The sequence below is a fragment of the Mya arenaria genome, chromosome 9 (assembly GCF_026914265.1).
Source record: "Mya arenaria isolate MELC-2E11 chromosome 9, ASM2691426v1".
NCBI lineage: Eukaryota > Metazoa > Mollusca > Bivalvia > Myida > Myidae > Mya > Mya arenaria.
In genome coordinates this window covers 26606463-26631941 of record NC_069130.1, presented here as the reverse complement: position 1 = coordinate 26631941, position 25479 = coordinate 26606463, and the positions used below count along the sequence as shown (strand labels likewise).

The 25479-nt window shown below is 38.2% G+C and overlaps 1 long non-coding RNA gene across 1 annotated transcript; it reads left to right on the top strand.

Moving 5' to 3' along the window:
* Window positions 1-3215: 3215 nt before the first annotated feature.
* LOC128245658 (uncharacterized) lies at window positions 3216-21781 on the top strand. Its single transcript, XR_008263208.1, has 3 exons — window positions 3216-3390; window positions 20101-20248; window positions 21266-21781. It is a non-coding gene; the product is annotated as an uncharacterized LOC128245658 (long non-coding RNA).
* The last annotated feature ends 3698 nt before the right edge of the window (window positions 21782-25479 follow it).

Genomic DNA, 25479 nt, shown 5'->3' with positions numbered 1-25479 from the left:
GGCGTGAAATCGTGGTGTTGTTGGAACCGCAGATTCACTTTCTAGTTTAGGCGTGGAATCGTTGTATTGTGGGAAGCGCAGATTCACAATCTAGTTAAGGCGTGGAATCGTTGTGTTGTTGGAAGCGCAGATTCACTTTCTAGTTAATTAGGCGTGGAATCGTTGTGTTGTGGGAAGCGCAGATTCACATTCTAGTTAAGACTAGGAATCGTTGTATTGTGGGAAGCGCAGATTCACAATCTAGTTAATAAGGCGTGGACTCGTTGTGTTGTTGGAACCGCAGATTCACTTTCTAGTTAAGGCGTGGAATCGTTGTGTTGTTGGAAGCGCAGATTCACCATCTAGTTAAGGCGTGGAATCGTTGTGTTGTGGGAAGCGCAGATTCACTTTCTAGTTAATTAGGCGTGGACTCGTTGTGTTGATGGAACTGCAGATTCACTTTCTAGTTAATTAGGCGTGGACTTGTTGTGTTGTTGGAACCGCAGATTCACTTTCTAGTTAATTAGGCGTGGAATCGTTGTGTTGTTGGAACTGCAGATTCACCTTTTAGTTAAGGCATGGAATCGTTGTGTTGTTGGAAGCGCAGATTCACCATCTAGTTAAGGCGTGGAATCGTTGTGTTGTTGGAACTGCAGATTCACTTTCTAGTTAATTAGGCGTGGACTCGTTGTGTTGATGGAACCGCAGATTCACTATCTAGTTAATAACGCGTGGACTCGTTGTGTTGTTGCAACCGCAGATTCACTTTCTAGTTAATAAGGCGTGGAATCGTTGTGTTGTGGGAAGCGCAGATTCACTTTCTAGTTAATTAGGCGTGGACTCGTTGTGTTGATGGAACGGCAGATTCACTTTCTAGTTAATAAGGCGTGGACTCGTTGTGTTGTTGGAACCGCAGATTCACTTTCTAGTTAAGGCGTGGAATCGTTGTGTTGTTGGAAGCGCAGATTCACCATCTAGTTAAGGCGTGGAATCGTTGTGTTGTGGGAAGCGCAGATTCACTTTCTAGTTAATTAGGCGCGGACTCGTTGTGTTGATGGAACTGCAGATTCACTTTTTAGTTAATAAGGCGTGGACTCGTTGTGTTGTTGGAACCGCAGATTCACTATCTAGTTTAGGCGTGGAATCGTTGTGTTGTTGGAACGGCAGAATCACTATCTAGTTAATTAGGCGTGGAATCGTTGTGTTGTGGGAAGCGCATATTCACTTTCTAGTTAATAAGGCGTGGAATCGTTGTGTTGTTGGAAGCGCAGATTCACTATCTATGTAATTAGGCATGGAATCGTTGTGTTGTGGGAACCGCAGATTCACTTTCTAGTTAATTAGGCGTGGAATCGTTGTATTGTGGGAAGCGCAGATTCACAATCTAGTTAAGGCGTGGAATCGTTGTGTTGTGGGAAGCGCAGATTCACTTTCTAGTTAATTAGGCGTGGAATCGTTGTGTTGTTGGAACTGCAGATTCACTTTCTAGTTAATAAGGCGTGGACTCGTTGTGTTGATGGAACTGCAGATTCACTTTCTAGTTAATAAGGCGTGGACTCGTTGTGTTGTTGGAACCGCAGATTCACTATCTAGTTTAGGCGTGGAATCGTTGTGTTGTTGGAACCGCAGATTCACTATCTAGTTAATTAGGCGTGGAATCGTTGTGTTGTGGGAAGCGCATATTCACTTTCTAGTTAATAAGGCGTGGACTCGTTGTGTTGTTGGAAGCGCAGATTCACTATCTATGTAATTAGGCATGGAATCGTTGTGTTGTGGGAACCGCAGATTCACTATCTAGTTAATTAGGCGTGGAATCGTTGTATTGTGGGAAGCGCAGATTTACAATCTAGTTAAGGCGTGGAATCGTTGTGTTGTGGGAAGCGCAGATTCACTTTCTAGTTAATAAGGCGTGGACTCGTTGTGTTGATGGAACTGCAGATTCACTATCTAGTTAATAAGGCGTCGACTCGTTGTGTTGTTGGAAGCGCAGATTCACTTTCTAGTTAATTAGGCGTGGAATCGTTGTGCTGTTGGAACTGCAGATTCACTTTTAAGTTAATTAGGCGTGGAATCGTTATGTTGTTGGAAGCGCAGATTCACTATCTATGTAATTAGGCATGGAATCGTTGTGTTGTGGGAACCGCAGATTCACTATCTATGTAATTAGGCATGGAATCGTTGTATTGTGGGAAGCGCAGATTCACAATCTAGTTAAGGCGTGGAATCGTTGTGTTTTGGGAAGCGCAGATTCACTTTCTAGTTAATTAGGCGTGGAATCGTTGTGTTGTGAGAACTGCAGATTCACTATCTAGTTAACTAGGCTTGGAATCGTTGTGTTGTGGGAACTGCATATTCACTATCTAGGTTATTAGGCGTGGAATCGTTGTGTTGTTGGAAGCGCAGATTCACTATCTAGTTAATTAGGCGTAGACTCGTTGTGTTGTGGGAACTGCAGATTCACTATTTAGGTTATTAGGCGTGGAATCGTTGTGTTGTGGGAAGCGCAGATTCACTATCTAGTTAATTAGGCGTGGACTTTTTGTGTTGTGGGAACTGCAGATTCACTATCTAGGTTATTAGGCTTGGAATCGTTGTGTTGTGGGAACTGCAGATTCACTATCTAGTTTATTAGGCGTGGACTCGTTGTGTTGTGGGAAGCGCATATTCACTTTCTAGGTTATTAGGCGTGGAATCGTTGTGTTGATGGAACCGCAGATTCACTATCTAGTTAATTAGGCGTGGAATCGTTGTGTTGTGGGAAGCGCAGATTCACTATCTAGTTAAGGCGTGGAATCGTTGTGTTGTGGGAAGCGCAGATTCACTATATAGTTTAGGCGAGAAGCGCAGATTCACAATCAGGTTTAGGCGGGAAGGGCAGATTCACAATCTAGTTTAGGCGTGAATCTTTTTTTTTTCGGAAGCGCAGATATGACTCTCAAAGTAATCATGTACGTAAACTTATTCGTAACAAATTTCTGTGTATCAAATACCGGATTTACCACCAGTGACATTACCAGAACTTGTTGTCTATACGCAAAGTGTATGTGTATATTTACTTGGTACTTCTTTTTTCCGGTTGCATATTCCTTTTTAAGTGTTAAATTAATTGAATGTATGCAAAGCATGTGTCACTTTACAAGGTCCGGTTCCGAGAAGAAAGGGTAATTCTCTGATTCATCTTAATTTAAGCATTTTGTAAAACTCCCTTCACAGTTCATCGAATTACACCTGTGAAAGCGGATTTAAGTGTTGTTTGGCGAAATATATCAATTGCCATGCCTGCCATAAATATCATTTTCCTTTTTATCAGTGTCAACGTAAAGTAATTAAACAAAATGGGATGATTCATAAGTGATCAGGAAAGACAGAACATAGAACAGAACATGATTTCACTCGACGTATATCAACAAGGTACATAGCCATAGAATAAAAATACATTAATATAATGTGAATTCAACATGTCACATACTACAGATTCGATAAATGCAATGTCTATATGTAGATATGAATACTTGTCCATACAGTGAAAAAAAATATGCAATTGATAGAACATGAGGATGAGCTGATATAAACTTATCACTATATGTAACGGAAGTTCTATGTTTAAGAGCTTATATATATTTGGATAATTTAAATACATGTACAGTATTTTTGTTGTCTGACTTTAGCTGTTCAATAAACTTGTACATGCTCTGTCTGACATAAACATATTTTAATGTATTTCCCTCTGATGTCATTACAACAAGTACATATTAATGAATTCTGGACACTGGATTCTAGGTTTTTGTCATCAAAGCCTTTTCGATTTATCATGGTAGCCGAGTTCTGCCATTTTGTGTTCTGACGCATTTTCGATAAAGTGCTACTTTCGTTTTCGCAATTGAGCCTTTCGGAAGACATGCACAAAAGGGTATCAAAGCAGCTCGTACAGCTCCCGTTCCAACCCTGTGCATGTACGTATCATTTTGAAGAGTAATACTAATCGTGCCGAACATACATAAAATGTTCAACACCAGAAAATGCAATGATGGAATGAAATGTCTGTTTTCGTTGAAAGATTTAAACAAATTCGGTTACGTGCATGCCTACTGGAGACGAAAATGTGTGAAGTGGTTGGGCGACATACCAACATCTGGTGCTTGACGTCCATGATTTTGTAGCTTTTTGTGTTCTTAGCAATTAAGTTGGGAGGTCATGCGCAGCCCGCCACAGACTTGTTGTTTAGAACACTAAATACATACTATCATTATTAATGTTCAGCGAAAATGCCCCGAAAATGCCTTCACATTAGTCAGTGCGCGAGTTTCTAGATGACTCATTTATGACTAAAAGGAAATCAAGCGGTTGGTCTGGCTGGATTATTGGCATTATTATCTGGCTGATGGAATTTTGGTTGTCAGCACTTTTCTAAATTATTAAATGTGATTATATCCGGCAATCCCACTGTCGAAGGCATGAATCTGTACACTTAATTACACAAAAAATGACCTACTTATATATAAGTTTACAAACGTAATCAAAATCAAGCCTTCCAACCCCACCCCTACCCCTACCCCACCCTTACCAACACCACACCCCCCTCCCTCACCCCTCAAGTTATGTCTCTCGTATTGTTGACGAATTATTACACATCACGTTAAGCTTCATTTAAGGGCAGTTGATTTCATTTTGAAATTTGATTCATCAAACTTCATGTAGATGTACATGTCCGCTTTTTGTAACGATCATGACCATAACGGGAATCTTTAACATTATGTCTGCAGCGCTGTAAACCTTTATGAAAAGCATTCTGAAAACTTTCTTTATAGCGTTAAATTCAATGAGATGTCATTTGATGTTGTATTAGGGTCTTTGTTAAGGGGTCACCGAAAACAGAAGCCTCGATGTTGTATTGTAAAGAAGGTAAGCATATCAGCCATGGAACATGCAAATGGAAGAGAATGCGTCAGAATTTTCTACTCGAGTGTATATGCATTACTCTCCCCTTGTTATACGGCCCAGTTTTTGAAGGTCAAACTACACCAATTTGGAAGTGACTGCTTAGTGTAATATGTGTTTTTTCTCTTCCTTTTTATCATAAGACGGTGAATCATAGCATCTAAGACCATAGGCTGCTTTCCATCTGTATAGGGTTTGAAACAAATTGGTTCGTGATTTAAAATACATGCTGAACATGGATCAATTTGAGCTACGTTTTTGATTACATTTTTAACGCATATTGGTTGTAGTCCTAAATACGTTCTTAAATACATAATGGTTACGTTGAAGCATTTTTTTCTTATTATAAGAAATAGAGTTAAACATATCATGCATGCGTATAAAGCATTCTGAGCTCCTCGGCAATTTTCCACCGAAAACAATCTCGTAAAATTTTAAGTAATAGTATGAATAAAAAGTAGTGTTTAACGTGTGTTTTGTATTTCTAATGCACCAGTCAATTGTAACCACGCCCCCCCCCCCCCCCCAGGTCCGGTAAATAGCGGGGACTTTGACTTATTGTCCAGCCAAGCCCGGGCAAAATCCCCGCCCTGAGGAGACGAACTGCTGGTGAAACCCCCGCCAAATGCCCCCGCACCCGAGGGACTCTAGGTAAGGCCCATTCCCCGCTATATTTGGCGCGAAGACAAATCCACTGCATTCTGGAAGGTAAAAACACGGTCCATTTCCCCGTCTTTTCCCGGTATACCCTCGGACCTGGGTGGGGGGGGGCATGGTTACAATTGACTGGTGCATAAGACTAAAATTATTGTCAGTGATGTGTGCAAATGCAAAAATAATTAAGATATCCAAGACACTTGCAGCATAGTTTTACTCGAAAGATTTTTGACAATGTAAACCGTCTATACACAGCCAAGGTTATTTTCAATGGAAAATGGCCGAGGAATTCCGAATCGCGTACATAAAAATTAAAGCGAATCAATGCGTCCGAAACTTATACAGGAGTCTTGACGTATTACCCTCCCCTTTTTATACAACACGGCCCATAATGGTCCTCGACATTTTATTTTTGATATCTGACGATTTGGACACATCGGTTGAACAAAGTACTTTATTAGATATCAATGCATCTAAATGTTAGAATGTTTTGCAAGCATGATCCTTCGGAAGTATATTATATAACCCAGAAACCCGGATATAAAACAGCAACTAAAGTTTGAAGCAAGGGCGCTCTAAAGTTTTTATCAATAAGCGTTGACAGAGTAAGTCATCACCATGATTCCGTGAAACACCTCACTTTTTTGAGTAGAAATTAAATAACTTACGCTGTGATCCCGTGGCCAACAACCTGCTTAATGAATAGAAGTTGAACAGAACAGTGTGATCCCGTGGCCAACGACACGCCTTTTGAATAGAAGTTGAACAGAACAGTGTGATCCCGTGGCCATCGACACGCCTTTTGAATAGAAGTTAAACAGAATATGGGGTGCTCCCGCGGCCATCGACACGCCTTTTGATTAGAAGTTGAACAGAATATGGAGTGGTCCCGCGGCCAACGACACGCCTTTTGAATAGAAGTTGAACAGAATATGGGGTGCTCCCGTGGCCATCGACACGCCTTTTGATTAGAAGTTGAACAGAATATGGAGTGGTCCCGCGGCCAACGAAACGCATTTTGAATAGAAGTTGAACAAAATATGGGGTGATCCCGCGGCCAACGACACGCCTTTTGAATAGAAGTTGAACATAATATGGGGTGATTTCGCGGCCAACGACACGCCTTTTGAATAGAAGTTGAACAGAATATGGGTGATCCCGCGGCCAACGACACGCCTTTTGAATAGAAGTTGAACAGAATATGGTGTGATCCCGCGGCCAACGACACGCCGTTTGAATAGAAGTTGAACAGAATATGGGGTGATCCCGCGGCCATCGACACGCCTTTTGATTAGAAGTTGAACAGAATATGGAGTGGTCCCTCGGCCAACGACACGCCTTTTGGCCAACGACACGCCTTTTGAAAAGAAGTTGAACAGAATATGGAGTGGTCCCGCGGCCAACGAAACGCATTTTGAATAGAAGTTGAACAGAATATGGGGTGATCCCACGGCCAACGACACGCCTTTTGAAAATAGAAGTTGAACAGAATATGGAGTGGTCCCGCGGCCAACGAAACGCATTTTGAACAGAAGTTGAACAGAATATGGGGTGATCCCGCGGCCAACGACACGCCTTTAGAAAAGAAGTTGACCAGAGTATGGAGTGGTCCCGCGGCCAACGAAACGCATTTTGAACAGAAGTTGAACAAAATATGGGGTGATCTCGCGGCCAACGACACGCCTTTTGAATAGAAGTTGAACATAATATGGAGTGGTCCCGCGGCCAACGACACGCCTTTTGAATAGAAGTGGACCAGAATATGGGGTGGTCCCGCGGCCAACGACACGTCTTTTGAATAGAAGTTGAACATAATATGGGGTGATCCCGCGGCCAACGACACGCCTTTTGAATAGAAGTTGAACAGAATATGGGTTATCCCGCGGCCAACGACACGCCTTTTGAATAGAAGTTGAACAGAATATGGAGTGATCCCGCGACCAACGACACGCCTTTTGAATAGAAGTTGAACAGAATATGGGGTGATCCCGCGGCCAACGACACGCCTTTTGAATAGAAGTAGACCAGAATATGGAGTGGTCCCGCGGCCAACGACACGCCTTTTGAATAGAAGTTGAACATAATATGGGGTGATCCCGCGGCTAACGACACGCCTTTTGAATAGAAGTTGACCAGAATATGGGGCGATCCCGCGGCCAACGACACGCCTTTTGAATAGAAGTAGACCAGAATATGGGGTGATCCCGCGGCCAACGACACGCCTTTTGAATAGAAGTTGAACAGAATATGGGTTGATCCCGCGGCCAACGACACGCCTTTTGAATAGAAGTTGAACAAAATTAATTTGGAGTGGTCCCGCGGCCAACGACACGCCTTTTGAATAGAAGTTAAACAAAAAGAAATGGGTTGATCCCGCGGCCAACGACACGCCTTTTGAATAGAAGTTGAACAGAATATGGGGTGATCCCGCGGCCAACGACACGCCTTTTGAATAGAAGTTGAACATAATATGGGGTGATTTCGCGGCCAACGACACGCCTTTTGAATAGAAGTTGAACAGAATATGGGTGATCCCGCGGCCAACGACACGCCTTTTGAATAGAAGTTGAACAGAATATGGTGTGATCCCGCGGCCAACGACACGCCGTTTGAATAGAAGTTGAACAGAATATGGGGTGATCCCGCGGCCATCGACACGCCTTTTGATTAGAAGTTGAACAGAATATGGAGTGGTCCCTCGGCCAACGACACGCCTTTTGGCCAACGACACGCCTTTTGAAAAGAAGTTGAACAGAATATGGAGTGGTCCCGCGGCCAACGAAACGCATTTTGAATAGAAGTTGAACAGAATATGGGGTGATCCCACGGCCAACGACACGCCTTTTGAAAATAGAAGTTGAACAGAATATGGAGTGGTCCCGCGGCCAACGAAACGCATTTTGAACAGAAGTTGAACAGAATATGGGGTGATCCCGCGGCCAACGACACGCCTTTAGAAAAGAAGTTGACCAGAGTATGGAGTGGTCCCGCGGCCAACGAAACGCATTTTGAACAGAAGTTGAACAAAACATGGGGTGATCTCGCGGCCAACGACACGCCTTTTGAATAGAAGTTGAACATAATATGGAGTGGTCCCGCGGCCAACGACACGCCTTTTGAATAGAAGTGGACCAGAATATGGGGTGGTCCCGCGGCCAACGACACGCCTTTTGAATAGAAGTTGAACATAATATGGGGTGATCCCGCGGCCAACGACACGCCTTTTGAATAGAAGTTGAACAGAATATGGGTTATCCCGCGGCAAACGACACGCCTTTTGAATAGAAGTTGAACAGAATATGGAGTGATCCCGCGACCAACGACACGCCTTTTGAATAGAAGTTGAACAGAATATGGAGTGATCCCGCGGCCAACGACACGCCTTTTGAATAGAAGTAGACCAGAATATGGAGTGGTCCCGCGGCCAACGACACGCCTTTTGAATAGAAGTTGAACATAATATGGGGTGATCCCGCGGCTAACGACACGCCTTTTGAATAGAAGTTGACCAGAATATGGGGCGATCCCGCGGCCAACGACACGCCTTTTGAATAGAAGTAGACCAGAATATGGGGTGATCCCGCGGCCAACGACACGCCTTTTGAATAGAAGTTGAACAGAATATGGGTTGATCCCGCGGCCAACGACACGCCTTTTGAATAGAAGTTGAACAAAATTAATTTGGAGTGGTCCCGCGGCCAACGACACGCCTTTTGAATAGAAGTTAAACAAAAAGAAATGGGTTGATCCCGCGGCCAACGACACGCCTTTTGAATAGAAGTTGAACAGAATATGGGGTGATCCCGCGGCCAACGACACGCCTTTTGAATAGAAGTTGAACAGAATATGGGGTGCTCCCGCGGCCAAACGACACGCCTTTTGAATAGAAGTTGAACAGAATATGGAGTGGTCCCGCGGCCAACGACACGCCTTTTGGCCAACGACACGCCTTTTGAATAGAAGTTGAACAGAATATGGAGTGGTCCCGCAGCCAACGACACGCCTTTTGAATAGAAGTTGAACAGAATATGGGGTGATCCCGCGGCCAACGACACGCCTTTTGAATAGAAGTTGAACAGAATATGGGGTGATCCCGCAGCCAACGACACGCCTTTTGAATAGAAGTTGAACAGAATATGGGTTGATATCGCGGCCAACGACACGCCTTTTGAATAGAAGTTGAACAGAATATGGGGTGATTTCGCGGCCAACGACACGCCTTTTGAATAGAAGTTGAATAGAATATGGGGTGATCCCGCGGCTAACGACACGCCTTTTGAATAGAAGTAGACCAGAATATGGGGTGGTCCCGCGGCCAACGACACGCAATTTGAATAGAAGTAGACCAGAATATGGGGTGATCCCGCGGCAAACGACACGCCTTTTGAATAGAAGTTGAACAGAATATGGAGTGATCCCGCGGCCAACGACACGCCTTTTGAATAGAAGTGGACCAGAATATGGGGTGATCCCGCGGCCAACGACACGCCTTTTGAATAGAAGTGGACCAGAATATGGGGTGATCCCGTGGCCAACGACACGCCTTTTGAATAGAAGTGGACCAGAATATGGGGTGATCCCGCGGCCAACGACACGCCTTTTGAATAGAAGTGGACCAGAATATGGGGTGATCCCGCGGCCAACGACACGCCTTTTGAATAGAAGTTGACCAGAATATGGGGTGATCCCGCGGCCAACGACACGCCTTTTGAATAGAAGTTGAACAGAATATGGGTTGATCCCGCGGCCATCGACACGCCTTTTGAATAGAAGTTGAACAGAATATGGGTTGATCCCGCGGCCATCGACACGCCTTTTGAATAGAAGTTGAACAGAATATGGGGTGATCCCGCGGCCAACGACACGCCTTTTGAATAGAAGTTGAACAGAATATGGGGTGATCCCGCGGCCAACGACACGCCTTTTGAATAGAAATTGACCATGATGTGGAGTGAGATTGGGAACACAATTGGCTCATGAAATGAAAGCTGTGAATATTGTAACGCATATTAGACCGTAGTTACATCAGTTACACTTGTTTATAATAAGGCGGTATGCTGTGAAAAGTCTGTTACACCGTCGTTGTATCGGAATATTTCAACATATTTTAACACAAAAATCGAGTTTTCAGGTCGATATCTGATTAGAGTAATGCGGTAACAATAGTTGTAATGAGTTACAAGAATGTACTTCAAATGTTTTAAAAAGTGGTTTTCTCTGTCAAATACCAAGTTGCGTATTGTATTGGTTACAACTGGTTACATCGGTTACACAAATAATCAAAGTTCAAACTCAATTATCGAGGTTTCAGCCCGATATTTGATCAGAGTTATGCGGATACAGTGGTTACAATGAGTAACAACTGTGAATATTTTTCATAAGTTTGAAAAGGTGTTTTTTTCTGTGTCATATTACCGGGTTAAGAGATAATCGAGTTTTCAGGTCGACATCTGATCAAACTTATGTGGTTACAATAGTTGAAAAGGTGTTTTATTTTCGTATGTCAAATACCGGGTTACGCGGTTACATTGGTGACATCAATAACAGAGAAAAAAATCAAAGTTTAATCTCAAGAATTGAGTTTTAAGGTCGAAATCTAATTTAGAGTTATTCGGTTACAATAGTAAAAGTGAGTTACAGCAGACTTTTCAAAAGGTTTTTTTTCTATGTCAAATACCAGCTCGCGGTTGCACTGGTTACTCCCGCCGGGTTACATCGATAACAGAGAAAAAATTCAAGTTCTAATTCAAATTTGAGTTTTAAGGTCGCCATCTCATTGCAGTTATTTTGTAACAATGAGTTTCAAGAATATTTTTCAAACGTCTGAAAAAAAATATATGTTTTTTTGTCAAATACCGGGTAACGCGGTTAAATTGGATACAACCGGTACCTTCGGTTACATAAAAAAATAAAGTTAAACCTCAAAAGGCGAGTTTTAAGGTCGACATCTGATCAGAGTTTTTTAAAATGTTTTTTTTTTGTGTCAAATACCGGGTTACGCGGTGGTTAAATTGGTTGCAACCGGTTACATCGGTTTCATTGAAAATATTCAAAGTTCAACTTCATAAATCGAGTTTTTAGGTCGACATCTGATCAGAGTTACGGTTACAATAGTTACATTAAGTTTAATACAGCAGAATTTCCATAAGTTTGAAAATGTGTCTTTCTCGATGTCAAATACCGGTTTACGCGGTTACATTGGTTACAACCGGTTACAGAGAAAAACAATCAAAGTTTAAATTCAAAACGCGAGTTTTTAAGTCGACATCTTACCAGAGACACGCGAAATTTTGTTGAAAGTTTGCAACTATTGTTCGATGTATAAATTGTGCTAGGAATGTTTGCCTTTAATCCGTGTAACCAAATCGTGGGAACGGGTTACCAAATTTGAAGCTCTCATTTTAACTTTCTGGCGCTAATTGAACATGATGTTGAGTGATCAAGTAACCAACACACCGCCTATTACATTATTTTATGGCTTATTTACTTCTTGTTTGTTAAATCTTATTCCGATGGGCGTATGGTTTGTATAAAATTGAACCAGAAAAACATACTAGGTTTCCGTGTAGGCTTTCATTGGGTGAAGATGTGTCGCTACTCTTAACCTTATCAAATAACAACATCAAATTATGAGAGTCAATATATCAAACTTGAACTATGAACATTGCTTCAATAATTTATTATAACGAAATGGTAAACACAAATAACTTAATGGGCGAACTTTCTACTTTTTCTACTCAAGGAAGTATTTAATAATACTATAGTTAGTAATGAAACATATGGATGTATCATGTTATGTACTTCATACAAGCAGAAAACACCCACTTATCAAAATATGATATAGTGACGTACGCTGTTTTAAAGTTGTTTAACACTGGAATTTTAAAGCAGGAAATTTTCAGAATTATGTCCTCTTTTAAAGTTAATTTCTAGCAAGGTTTCTTTCAGACATAGTATATTTTGCTTGCACCGTTTCTTTATTCGGCTAGTATAGTTATCGGGTCACATCAAAACATTTCATTCATCGCCCACATTGCCATGAATGGGTTCATATTCCATCCATTATTAAATTGTTGTTGTCTCGGTTGTTGCCAGTTGTTATTTCTATTAAAATTATTTGCTGGAATCTGGTTGTTTCCTCCCCATTGGTTATTTGGAAGTCTGTTGTTAAATGTCTGCTGTTGACCAACTCCGTTCTGAGGTGTTTGGTTGGCTCGAGGTGTTTGGTTGGCTCGAGGTGTTTGGCTGGCTCGAGGTGTTTGGTTGGCTCGAGGTGTTTGGTTGACGAGAGGTGTTTGGTTGACGGGCGGAGCTCTCCAGTTGTTTCTACCTTGGTTAGTGTTGCTTCCTAAAAACTGAACTCCAGCAATGCCATTAGGTCCTGTATTAGTGTTTGGAAATTGATTATTGTTCCAGAAATTTAAATTTGGTCCTTGTCCGTTGTTCCGGTTGTTATTCATGGGAACATTGAGACTTCTAGCATTGTTATTCCATCCGTTGTTGAATCCTCTATTCGAAAATGCTCTCATCCGAGACCAATCATCGGAATCATCGCGTCTATCGTCCCAAGAGTTATCGCCCCGTCTGCCATTTCGCCTCCAAGTGTTACCGGTCCTTCTTTGTCTCCAATCATCGTCATCATCATCATCATCATCATCATCATCGTCGTTGTTAAAGCGCCACCTGTTATTTCTATTGCCCCACACGTTGTTTTGTCTTCTCCATGAATCGTCGTCCCATCGATTGTTCCGTCTTTCCCAGCGATCGTCGAATGAGTTATCGTCCCTTCTGTTCCAGATATTACCCCCCTGTCTGGGCCAGCGCCTGTCCTCGAAACGGTCACCCCAGTCGTCCCATTGCCCTGAAGATTGGAAAAAATAAATGAATAATATATCAATTGACCAGTACAATATAATATGCGGTGGTTATTAAAGCTGCACTCTCACAGATCGAACGTTTTGACATTTTTTATTTTTTTGTCTTGGAACGAGCCAATTTTGGCGAAAATGCATGGAAACCAGTTATATAAGACTGCTGACAAAAATAAGATCGCAGATTTTTATATTCAAGTTCAAAAATTGATGTGTTATGCATTTTTTCTTAAAGCCATAAAACATTAATTTTAGAACGGAAATATGAAAATCTGCAATCTGATCTTTTGTCAGCCATCTTATATCAATAGTTTGCAGATATTTAAGCAGAAATGTGCTTAAACAATAAAAAGTTGTAAAAACGGTAAATCTGTGAGAGTGCAGCTTTAATGTTATTCCACTATAAACGTGCAGTGTAAACGGAGATTCTGTATGTATATGGAACATTGATTAAACCTTATTGAAACGAATGTATCGAAGGTTGAATATTGAGGGATGAATGCGAAAAGGTTCTAAGTGATATTAAATAAAGAAGAAGATAGGACCTTTTCGCTTTCACCCCTCGAATTATGGTCCTGTGAAAAAAAATGTATAGAATTAGAAGAGCAACGATTTGTTGCAGCTGAACCTTTTAGGAATCATCGTCCTCAACGATATAAACACTGAAATTTATGTGTTAAGATCCTGAACTTTCGTGGCATAAGATAAACACAGGACGATGGTCATACACAATTTCAGTTTGGAAATGGTTAAAAAGTTACAGTACCAAATGCCTTAAAAGTTCATATTCAAACTCAAAATCTAGCCATTGTATGAACGTAAAGGAGGAGGGTGCTTAAATGATTAGACCAATGCCGGAGACCGAGGTACTTACGCTTAATTTTCAGACGATGGAAAAAACACACACTCTTACATACACTTAGAAAATTAGATTGCACACTAAACGTGCATGAGTAAGAAATGAAAACTTCTTGGAAATTTCACTACGACGGTGAATAGAAAAAAACAAGCCGTTTTATTTTGAAAATATAATTTGCTGCATCGCAGACTTCAATAAAATATATATTAATTTAACGTGAAAGTAAGAAGCATATTTTATTGAGGTAATAACAGTAAAACCCGACAATTAACAATAAAATTGCGACTTTATAAATTATATATTTATCAATTGAGTCATTCTAACAATTAAAAAGTATTATAAGTTTTAGAAAGGTATATGTACACTTGGGTTATCCGTAATGGTAAATTGCATTTTTCTTTCAGTCGTAATAAGTATTTCTTACCTTGTACAGCTTGTAGACAGACAGCTAGCACGATTCCTCCACATAACGTTACAGTCGAAATACGAAACATTTCTGAGATAAAGAATAGCTTTATTTGAAGAAAATAGATAATATCTTATTTTTGTTATCGCTTATTGATTATTGGAGTCCTTCTGATCAGATCGATCAGGTTATGTAGTATTTATTAAAACATATATGAATTAATTAACTAACATATATTTGTTTATCGCTGCGTTTACCTACTTCAGAACGTCACGACAAAGAAGTAACCACTGAACGAAAAATCAATAAATGACTGATAAACGCAAAATAACTAATTACAGCAGTATAAGTATAGAATTTTTATTGCAATTTTATATGGTATTGACAGGTCCATCATTTCTTGTTGTATAAATGCATCATGCCTTGTCTGCACAGAGGTGAGTAACATATTGTTATAGATCATCGTAACTTCTATGGTGACGTTGATTAGGCAACGACCAGTGTCGTCTCTCCATAATTCTGAAGTAGATTGTTTTTGTTGTTAACGAAAAAAACAATCATACTCTGGAAAACCCTTGTTTTGATCTTCTACATTATTTAATTACTTAACTAATATTGATGACAAAGAGTAAGCTTTACTTTAGTTGTGCAATTATTAGTTTTAACATATAATTATATTCATCATAATACAACAATTACAATAAAATGAGCAATTTAGCAGGTGTATTACTTTTTAGGACTAGAAGAATGTCCAACGGTATAAAAGTAGTCTAACTATATTTACTCAAGTTAATCGTTTTCACCCCCTGGTAAGGCCACTATAAACTACTTGCTAGACTTTCATCCACATTTGTTTTTAAATAAGGGCGGGGCGACATTTTTATTTTTTCTATTTTTCTTAGATTACTGTTTAACCGTTGAATATGTGTTACTGCTCTTTCTCATTTTATTGGGGTCCATATACATGAGTTTCTAGACGGACCACGATCATGATAGTAACAATTCTCCTTTTTTACATTTGCATGATATACATCGACACCATAGGTAGGAATACACACCGTTACCGGATAGTACATGAACGGTACGCAAATACAGACCATAGTTCGACATTTTGATTTGAGGCGATAACATATAAGGGGTGGCGGAAAAAGAAGCGGACGAGTATGAAAATCTAGCAATGAATTTATAGTCGCCTAACGATTTTCGGCCGTATCATGTTTAGACATGTTTGTAGCCATATGGGCGATATAGGGACTCTGGTTGGTCAGTCTGTTCTTAAAATAAGACACTTTCGTTTGTCAATTGAATGCCAGCCAATTGTATTACATGCTTGTGAAATATGGGGCTACGAATGAAGCCAAAAATCATTCTGACTTCATTAAACATATCTTGAATGTTACCAAAAGTACTCAACATGCTATACGGTGACCTTAGACAAAATTAATTGTTGTTTTTGGAACACATTAACGCATAATCAATGTCACCTGTCGTCTTTTGTATAAAATATTGTTTAATGATTTGAAAGCATAGTTATATAAAGTCATGGTTGGAAAATGTTGAAAAAGCAGTAACGGTTGTGAGCGATTTCTCCCGTGTAGGATGCCAAACACAGATTATGAAGTATCGTTGACGTTCATGTGCTTTGATAACCATTCCCATTTATTTTTAATTTTATTTTCTTCGAGGTTGTTCTTGTTTTGTGTAGAAACTAAGTTCAAAAGCTCTTACAGAAATACTATGCGCTCACTTACTAAAATAAAACGCAGACAGCTACATTTAGTAATCAGTTGTATGAGGAATGTATTTTTAGATAACTATTTAGATAACTAGCTTCGAATTACGTTTATTGGGTGCAGCTCTCACACCTGTCTGAGGAAATATTCATATATGCAGATATATATTCAACCAGGATGCACCAATTTAAATTAAATTACCCATAAGCCCCTCATACCGCATTCAGACCATACAGATTCTTGGGGAGGGGGCTGAATGGTCTAATAAAATACTCCCGACCCTAAAAAGAAAAAAAAAGAAAGAAAAGAGAACCCCCGCCCAAGATGCAACCGAAGTGTATGATAATCGCGAAAATCAGGTATATATAGCGGTTTGGTTGAGATGGTTCAACTTCAAGAATTCTCGAATTCAAGTTAAAATAGTAAAATCGTTAAAAGAGTGAACAAAAATGAAGTTGATATCCTAATTTCCTAAAGTTGAAAATGTGAGGATGAAATGTCACCAACGGCCTTGCGTCAATTTTGTGACACTTAATAAGTGTGAATAGTATGAACTGTGGTAGATAGATGGTAAAGAGGCTATTGTCCCACACTTGACCTATCTCCAAACGACATAAATAAATACTGGTATCTTCCCTGAAAAAACATACACAAGTTACTCTAATATACAAGAAGAAAGACCTTCTAGATACCTGTAACTACAGACGCGTCAGCATCTTGCCTATTATTTCCAGTATATTTGTGAAAGTATTAGTTAGCAACGCTGTGCATATTTAAGTGATATGTTTCATGACTTTTTATGTGCTTTCGGAAAGAACCATGGTTGCCAAACTATATTGTAAAGACACCTTGAGGACTGGAAACTTGCTTTAGAAATTTATAAATATGTTGCTGCCATCCTCATAGACTTGTCTAAAGCATTTGACTGCCTAACTTTTACTATTTAACTTCAAAAACTGTCTGCATACGAAATTTCTGACAACCAAATTATTAGAGTCATACATAACTGATAAAAACAACAAATTAAGATAGGAATGTAGTAGCTGACATTCAAAGGGGTGTTCCTCAAGGATCTATATTAGGGTCAATGCTTTTTAATGTGTTCATAAATGATAGTTTCTATTTTATCCATAGAGGTACCCTATACAACTATACAATCATAGAGTGGACATTGACAGCAAGTTGAAGTAACTCACTTCAGTAACATTTGAAAGAAGACCGCACAGTAAGCCAACATTTTTTATGAGAATAGGTCACAACTTTAATAGATTAAAAAGACTCACTATAATTTATACTTTTGTTCTGACAAATGTTAACTTCTTTTCACTAGCTTGCCACTTTTATACCGAGAAAAACACCAAGAAAATGGAGAAGGTTCAGGAGAGAGCTATTATATTTTTATCTAATGATTTTTATCCACTTCCACTGAATTACTTGTTAAAGCTAATATGCCTACCAGCTAACATGTTCGTAGAATGTAAACTATGGCTCAAGAAACGTTCATAACTGTAAACAATATTGCTCCACCGGGTTTATATTACTTTGTTGTCGAAAAGGAACACATATGAATGTTAGATATTCGATTATATTACAGGTTCCAGATGTCAGAACAATGTAAGAACAACTGCATACGGTTAAAATGCGACCAAGTATGTTGTAGAACTCACTGCTAGACAACTTTAGGACCTGCTCTAGCTTCAACCAAGAGAAGCCTGATTTCAAATTAGAGTGGCAGGGACTGCAAGTGCATTGCTTGTAGACTGCATGGTCAACTGGGTCTGCATAGCACCGGCGGATAATACATACATGCTTATGCTTGCCCTGTGTTATCACGTTGCGGTTTTTGATTTTTTTTATGTAATTTTTGTATATTAATCAATTTGTGCTATGTCATAATACATAATAATATATTGAATTCTAAATAAACTTTTGTAAACCATTTTTGTGATATTTGTTATTACAATTTTTTGACACCTAAGCTCTCATCTATCATTCATGCTACTCTTATATATATATATTAAGATTGACATCAAAAAGCTGTGCTACTACACTATTTGTATAACTGTTCTTATTATAATGAATCAAGTTTATGAATCAAATGAATATTTTTATTTCTAAAAGTTATTATTATTGTAATCAATGGCAATTTTGCCATTGCATCTCTTTTACTTATTGTTAAACTTATTGTTAAACTATATACTGTATGTTAAAACAAAGTTGGTTTAAAGGACCATACGAGTTTACGTTGTACTTCTTGCTATCCTGCCGAATTATAATAAATCTTATCTTATCATTACAAAATCGAATGCTGGTGAGAGCTGATAATATAAGGTATAATAAAAAATACACTCGTTTTATTATATGTATACAAGTAATTACAAAATATTGTGTGGACGCATTCTCATTGAATCCACACGAAGTTGTACGCCTAACCCACAGTTTCAAGCGGACACGTTTGTGTGGGACCTGAAAACAGAACGATCGTTTGTAACTAGAAAGCTGTGGAGCGTAAATATACACTTGTCCGTCTACCGAAATGTTAACTTAAGCCATAGCTGAAAAACATGGTACACATGTTTCCAAAGATCATGAGCACAAACCCTGGCTTGAGTAATTGATGAGTAAAATGCCCCTGTTTGGGAGATAGGGCACAACATTGGCCCATAAAATGAAAGCTTTGAATATTGTAACGCCTATAAGACCATCAGTACAGTGGTTAAACTGGTTTATTGTAAGTCGTGTATGCTGAAAATGGTGTTACAACCGGTTACATCGAAAATTATTAAGGTTCAACCTCAAAAATCGAGTTTTCAGGTCGACATTTGATCAGAGTTATGCGGTTACATTAGTTACAATGAGTTACAACAACGTTTTTGAAAAGTCTCAAATATCGGGTTACGCGGTTACATTGGTAACAACCGGTTAAATCGGTTACATCGAAAATTTTCAACAAAAAACGAGTTTTCAGGTCGACATCTGATCAGAGTTATGCGGTTACATCGGATTTCGCGGTTACAACCGGTTACATCGGTTACATCGAAAATTAATAAAGTTCAACATCAATAATCGAGTTTTCAGGTCGACATCTGATCAGAGTTATGCGGTCACATTAGTACAATGAGTTACAGCAAAGTTTTCGAAACGTTTGAAAATGTGTTTTTTTTTCAATCTCAAATATCGGGTTACGCGGTTAGATTGGTTACAACCGGTTACATCGAAAATTTTCATCAACAAACGAGTTTTCAGGTCGACATCTGATCAGAGTTATGCGGTCACATTAGTTACAATGAGTTACAGCAAAGTTTTTGACAAGTTTGAAAAAGTGTTTTTTCTATCTCAAATATCGGGATACGCGGTTGCATTGGTAACAACCGGTTACATCGAAAATTTTTAAAGTTCAACATCAAAAATCGAGTTTTTAGGTCGACAACTGATCAGAGTTATGCGGTTACAATAATTACAATGAATCGATTTTTGGGGTTGAACATTGATTTGTTTTCATTGTATATAATATGTTCTATTTATTTCCCTGTAACCCACGTAACTATAACGTGAGAAGGGTTACACAATTCGAAGCTCTCATTTTATGGGCCGATTTTTGGCGCTAATTGTAAGAGAGTATTCTGTAAAAGAAACAGATATGTATTCATATTTCAGAATTCAAAGATTTACTTGGGGTTTTAGCAATGGACAATCAAATGGTCGAGCAACGACACGGGCAATGTCAACGACGTTGTGATCTTCTTAAACGAGCAGAGAAGATCATAGCCACCGCGAACTTTAGTATTATACTTTATTTAAAAAGGTGTGTATACGTATTTATGCAATTTTGTTTTAACGTTTCAAATCACGCGGCTGACGAAGTTAATATATGTATTTATATATTTCAAATGAAAGAAAATTTTAACTTTATGAATGATGTCACGTGATTTTGATAAATATTACGTAATGGTAGTGATACCATCGGAACACCTCGGCCATTTTCCATCGAATTCAACCTCCGTTAATATGGATTTTTCACAATGTTAGAATTCTTAACATTCAACAAAGCTGCTAGTAGATCGCATAGTTATTTCAAATAAGCTGTTAAGTTTACGGCTTTACTCGTAGGAATCTGGATGAATTATGCAATAATACTCTACACTGGGAATAGATTTGAACTAAGTAATACAAATTACACGTTAAAACAATACCATTAATTAATATTGCTATTATAAATTTTACGAACTATTTTTACTTATGCACCGGCATATACATCCGCGTTTTTTTGCGATGGAAAATGGTCGAGATGCTCAAATTGGGTAGTTACCACTGTAATTCGGAACATCTCGGCCATTTCTTTTATCGAAAACAACCTCGGATGTATATGGACGGTTTACAATATCAGAATTCGATACACTTTAAGTCCGCTAAGAGTAGATCGCGTAGTGATTTAATTTAGCAGTTAAACTTAATAACTTAACTCTTGGGAATCTTAATTATGTTTGCAATAATACACTTCACTGGCAATAAATTTAAACTTAGATCAATAAATAAAAGCTAAAACACTTCATCTTATTAATGATATAATTCAAAATTTTACGTATTACTTTAACTGACGTACCGGCATACATCCGAGGTTGTTTTCGATAAAAATGGCCGAGGAGCTCCGTATGTAGTAACCACTGTTTGTCACAAAGGGAAGTCACTGCTGTGTGGAGTTTGGTAAAATGGCACAGTAATACAATATTAAAATGTGCATAAGTCTATCTAACAAGATAGTATGGTATTTGTACCTTCGGATTAGTTGGTCATCATTTCATAAAACAGCATCTGTCTACAGGGAAAGCCATAACCGCACCAGAGGGGATTGAAGTTGTCCGAAAATCCAAAGTCCATCCCACCAAAGTCCAGCTCTCCTATGAATGCTGTTGTTAAACAAAAAGGCATTATTCACGACATCTGGCCCTCTTGCACATTATAAGGTCTCATTCCAAGGAAATAGACGACGAACACATTTAATTATATAGTAATATTAATGGCTGGATTATATAAGGCGATCGGTTAAACTACATACTTAAGATTAATCAACCTTCTTGTCTTGAAACAAACACCAATCTCATATTCTTACTACCGCACAAAGTCTGAAAATGATTATTGAAAAATAAAATAACCGGTTAATCAACGGTTTTATGTCAGTTTAACAGTGCATTACGCATTTTCATTGTCGACTGTATGCTGTATATTATGAATTTTGTACGTAAATTATTAGAAATGAGATTATTATTTGAAATACAATTATTTTTTAAATAGTTAAAAACTATTATTCAATACTTACCATAAGTTTCCTGAAATTGAATGGTGGTAAACATAAAAATAGCAAGTATGTTAATAAACATTTTCAAAAAGCAATCCATGTTTAATTTATGAGCAAAATACTTTGTCGAAGCAATGTTCTTGTTTGGACCGTTGTTACTGAACGTTGTAATTGACAAAGAAATGTTGCAATTGTATCATTTTGATTTATTGACAGAAGAAACCAAGACAATCATCCTTGACATGTAAACAAACAGAGATGATCAAATTCGTTTAATTGTCATAAATTGGTTGCTATGAGCAGGTGACACGCGTACAGACTGACATTTAACGTCGTAAACGTGTTCAAATCAATGTTAGCAATGAGGAGAAAATGATACGACATTCAAGTAATTGATCTTCAGTCTTTATAAATTGTCTAATTGCCAGTAATTGGCAGGTGGGGCAACGAATATAAATTTGTTTCATAATATAGTTGTGTACATGCATGTTGGGTTTTTAATGTTCAATTTAAAAGTATTGACATTTAACAGAAGTCTCAATTATTGATTTTGATATATTTCAACACTCATTACACAATTTACACGTACATTTTAAAGAGGAATTTATAAGTACGACATTTGTTGAAATTGAAGCCTTTATTACTCACTGCTATGTGTTCGTAAACTATTGCACAATTTACGGCTATTCGCCCGATTACTTAGTAGTGTTTGCTCGTACCTCTCCTGTTTCATTCAAACGTCGGCTTTTCCTTAACTTGGCATATGTTTAGGTCCAAGAAGATTAAGTGAGAAAAACAACAATTACCTATAAATGTAAAAATAACGTATCGTTCAAGGGCCGTATTCACAAAAATATGTGTTCTTAAATGTAAAAAAACATTCGATCTTATTCAATATTCTCATCCTTAAATCTTAACCTAATCTTAAACGTATCAGCAGTGTTCGATTACGGCACGTACTCAAATGTCAAGTCAAATAATTCGTTATTGTGCTGATCAAACTTATGTCGCTTATAATATCAGCCCGATAAAGTTAAAATATCGATATGTTATCGTTCCGCCTTGATATTGAAACAAGGCGCGACATCGGTCCAACAGCGGTTAACAAAATCAAATCGACATCATAATTTTATCGACATCTCTTCCAAAATCAAATTGATCTCGTAAACATTATCGGCAATCTCGGTTTGGTAACGGCCCGCCTGTATTTTGCGCCCAGATATTTGTCTACATCGGGTAACAATAATAAAAACCCACATCGCACGGTTATTTCGGATACATATTTCAAGGCGTTTTTATTATTATTTATTTATCTATATAATTGTTAGGGTTGGATGAGTGAGTATTTTTAAGACATTTTTTCCAAGGAAATCACTAACTCTACATTTATTGGCTTAAAGTGATACTCTTATTCAAAATCAATACATACACATGTATAACAAACACCAATTTTGACTAATAAAACTTTAACTTCTTACTAAATAATGCATTTATGGAAAATATTAATTACTGATAACAAGATTGTAACCGTGTATTTAATAGCAGAAAACGCAAAAATATTAAATGATTGGTGAATGCTAAAAGATTTACTGTGGTCTCATGAGGTAGAAATACCGTGTTTTATGCTCATTTCTTTCAAATTAAACTCGGTATCCTTAATAAGAACCATTGTTTTCGACATTTATTCATCCTTCTTGGAATATTAAAAACAATATTATTAATTTTGGTAAATCTTATTTGGGAGTAAGAGTGCATCTTTCAAAGAGAAAGGGTATGTTAAATTTTGTATTTTAAGAAAATGGATATTGTTATAATCAGCATATTTTTGTACTTTTGTTATTGCATTGTCAACGAAAAGTTTGTTTCAATTATTTATCTCCCATATTTTTTTTATTATAGAATATCATTTCGCCATTTCGCCTTTCTGTTGTATTTTGTGACTGTTTGTGACGTTTTCCTTTGTGTTAGAGTTACGTTAAGAGTTAAAAAAAACTGGATCAAGTCCATCAACGCACTTGCGGAACCAGGGGCCAAGGGGGCTTACAGAGTCAAAGTTTTCTTTTTATCTTAATATCACATCACAGGGACAAGCCAACTATACAAAAGATTAATGGAAACCCTGTCTAAAGGCGCATTACTAAGGTCAAACAAACACTTTTTAGTGATAAGCACACTAAGTACAAAACAACACGGACAGTCCTAACATGTATCAAAATATCTTCATTTATACATGCTAGAGTTACCAATTTGAAACGGTGAGCGAAACAGACGTTCAGTATGGGTTTAAACTACATGAGTACACAAGATCACATTCGGCCCATCATCTAATACAAACACACATAAAACCAAATCAATTTGGGATCAGGAGGAGGGGTGCAAGTTAAAAACTTACGCCCCTATGTTATGCCCCTCTTACTTCAAATACGGGATCCGCTTCTGAAGCCAGCATCAACTTGAAGACAATGAAGATTAAAGTAAACTAAACCACACATTAATAAACAGATACACTTAATTTAAGTACGTAATGACCAGATACGGATATCAACTACAAACAGATGATTCCAGTCAAAGCAATAATTCAAACTCCTTTATATAGGTATCAACATCAGTTGTTTCTTCATGGCAGATAAAGAAAACGACGCCATTAAAGTGGGTGTACAAAGTCTGCAAACTCCCATTACAACAGTGCTGCTGTATTCCTTCTCTATATATTTGCAGATTTCGTTTATTTATAACACTGTTTGAACTTCGACATATCGATTGCGAAGGAGGGTTTCTGTTGGTGTAAGCTATAGCTGCTGGACGAGTGTGGTCTCATTGAATAGTTCAACGAAATACTAGCAACACAGTTAGTCTCTTCAAGGCACCCAAAGATGTTGGCACCCGGAAAATATCTTGATACTTTCATAGTTTAATACAAATCGATTCGTGGTTGGTTTTTCCTCTGAACTTGATAATGGTATTATGCAAAAAGAAATTCGAATTTAAATTCATAATGCATATGAAACTGCAATAAAAGAGGTATACCATTACATTGCAAGATTAACATTATTATCAATCAACACAATCTATAAAAATTGTGAATAATAAACATCTGAAGGATTCCCTCGCATTAGCATTGAATTCCGCAAATTTGAAATCAGGACAAAAGTAAAATCGATATGAATTAGTAAGCAATTGAAACATGATATCGCATCGGGCAATTAAAAGATGAGTATTTGCTGAATTGAAGTTTTTACATATTGATCATCGCCCGAATATACACCTATATATTGAGATGGGAAAACCGTAATCATTTAATGAATGATATTAACCGAACTGACTTAATAAACTGTAAAAGCAGCTTTCTTGCTGCGTGACCAGCGCTCAGATTTGATACTGTTATTAATTTAGCCACTGTTTGCTTCAATTGGACATGTATCGTAAGTAAACCAGAGCAATGAACAAGACCAGCGCTCAGATTAGATATTGTTATGTCCACTTGGTTTTATCCCGTGCGTTTCACTGATCGAACTAAAACGCTGTTACGCCTTGTTTATAAACGATTCCCTACACTAGTCATATGTATAGCTTATGTGTATGTACACATGTATTAAATTGCAATGAAATTAAGAACATACGCTTTATAAGTAGTTCATTTTGTTCTGTTGGGTTTGTCCCATGAACTCCTAAGTTAAAGGGTCCCCAAATCGGTCCAAACAAGCCTAGAATAGTCAATACGAGCAAGTATACATGATTTT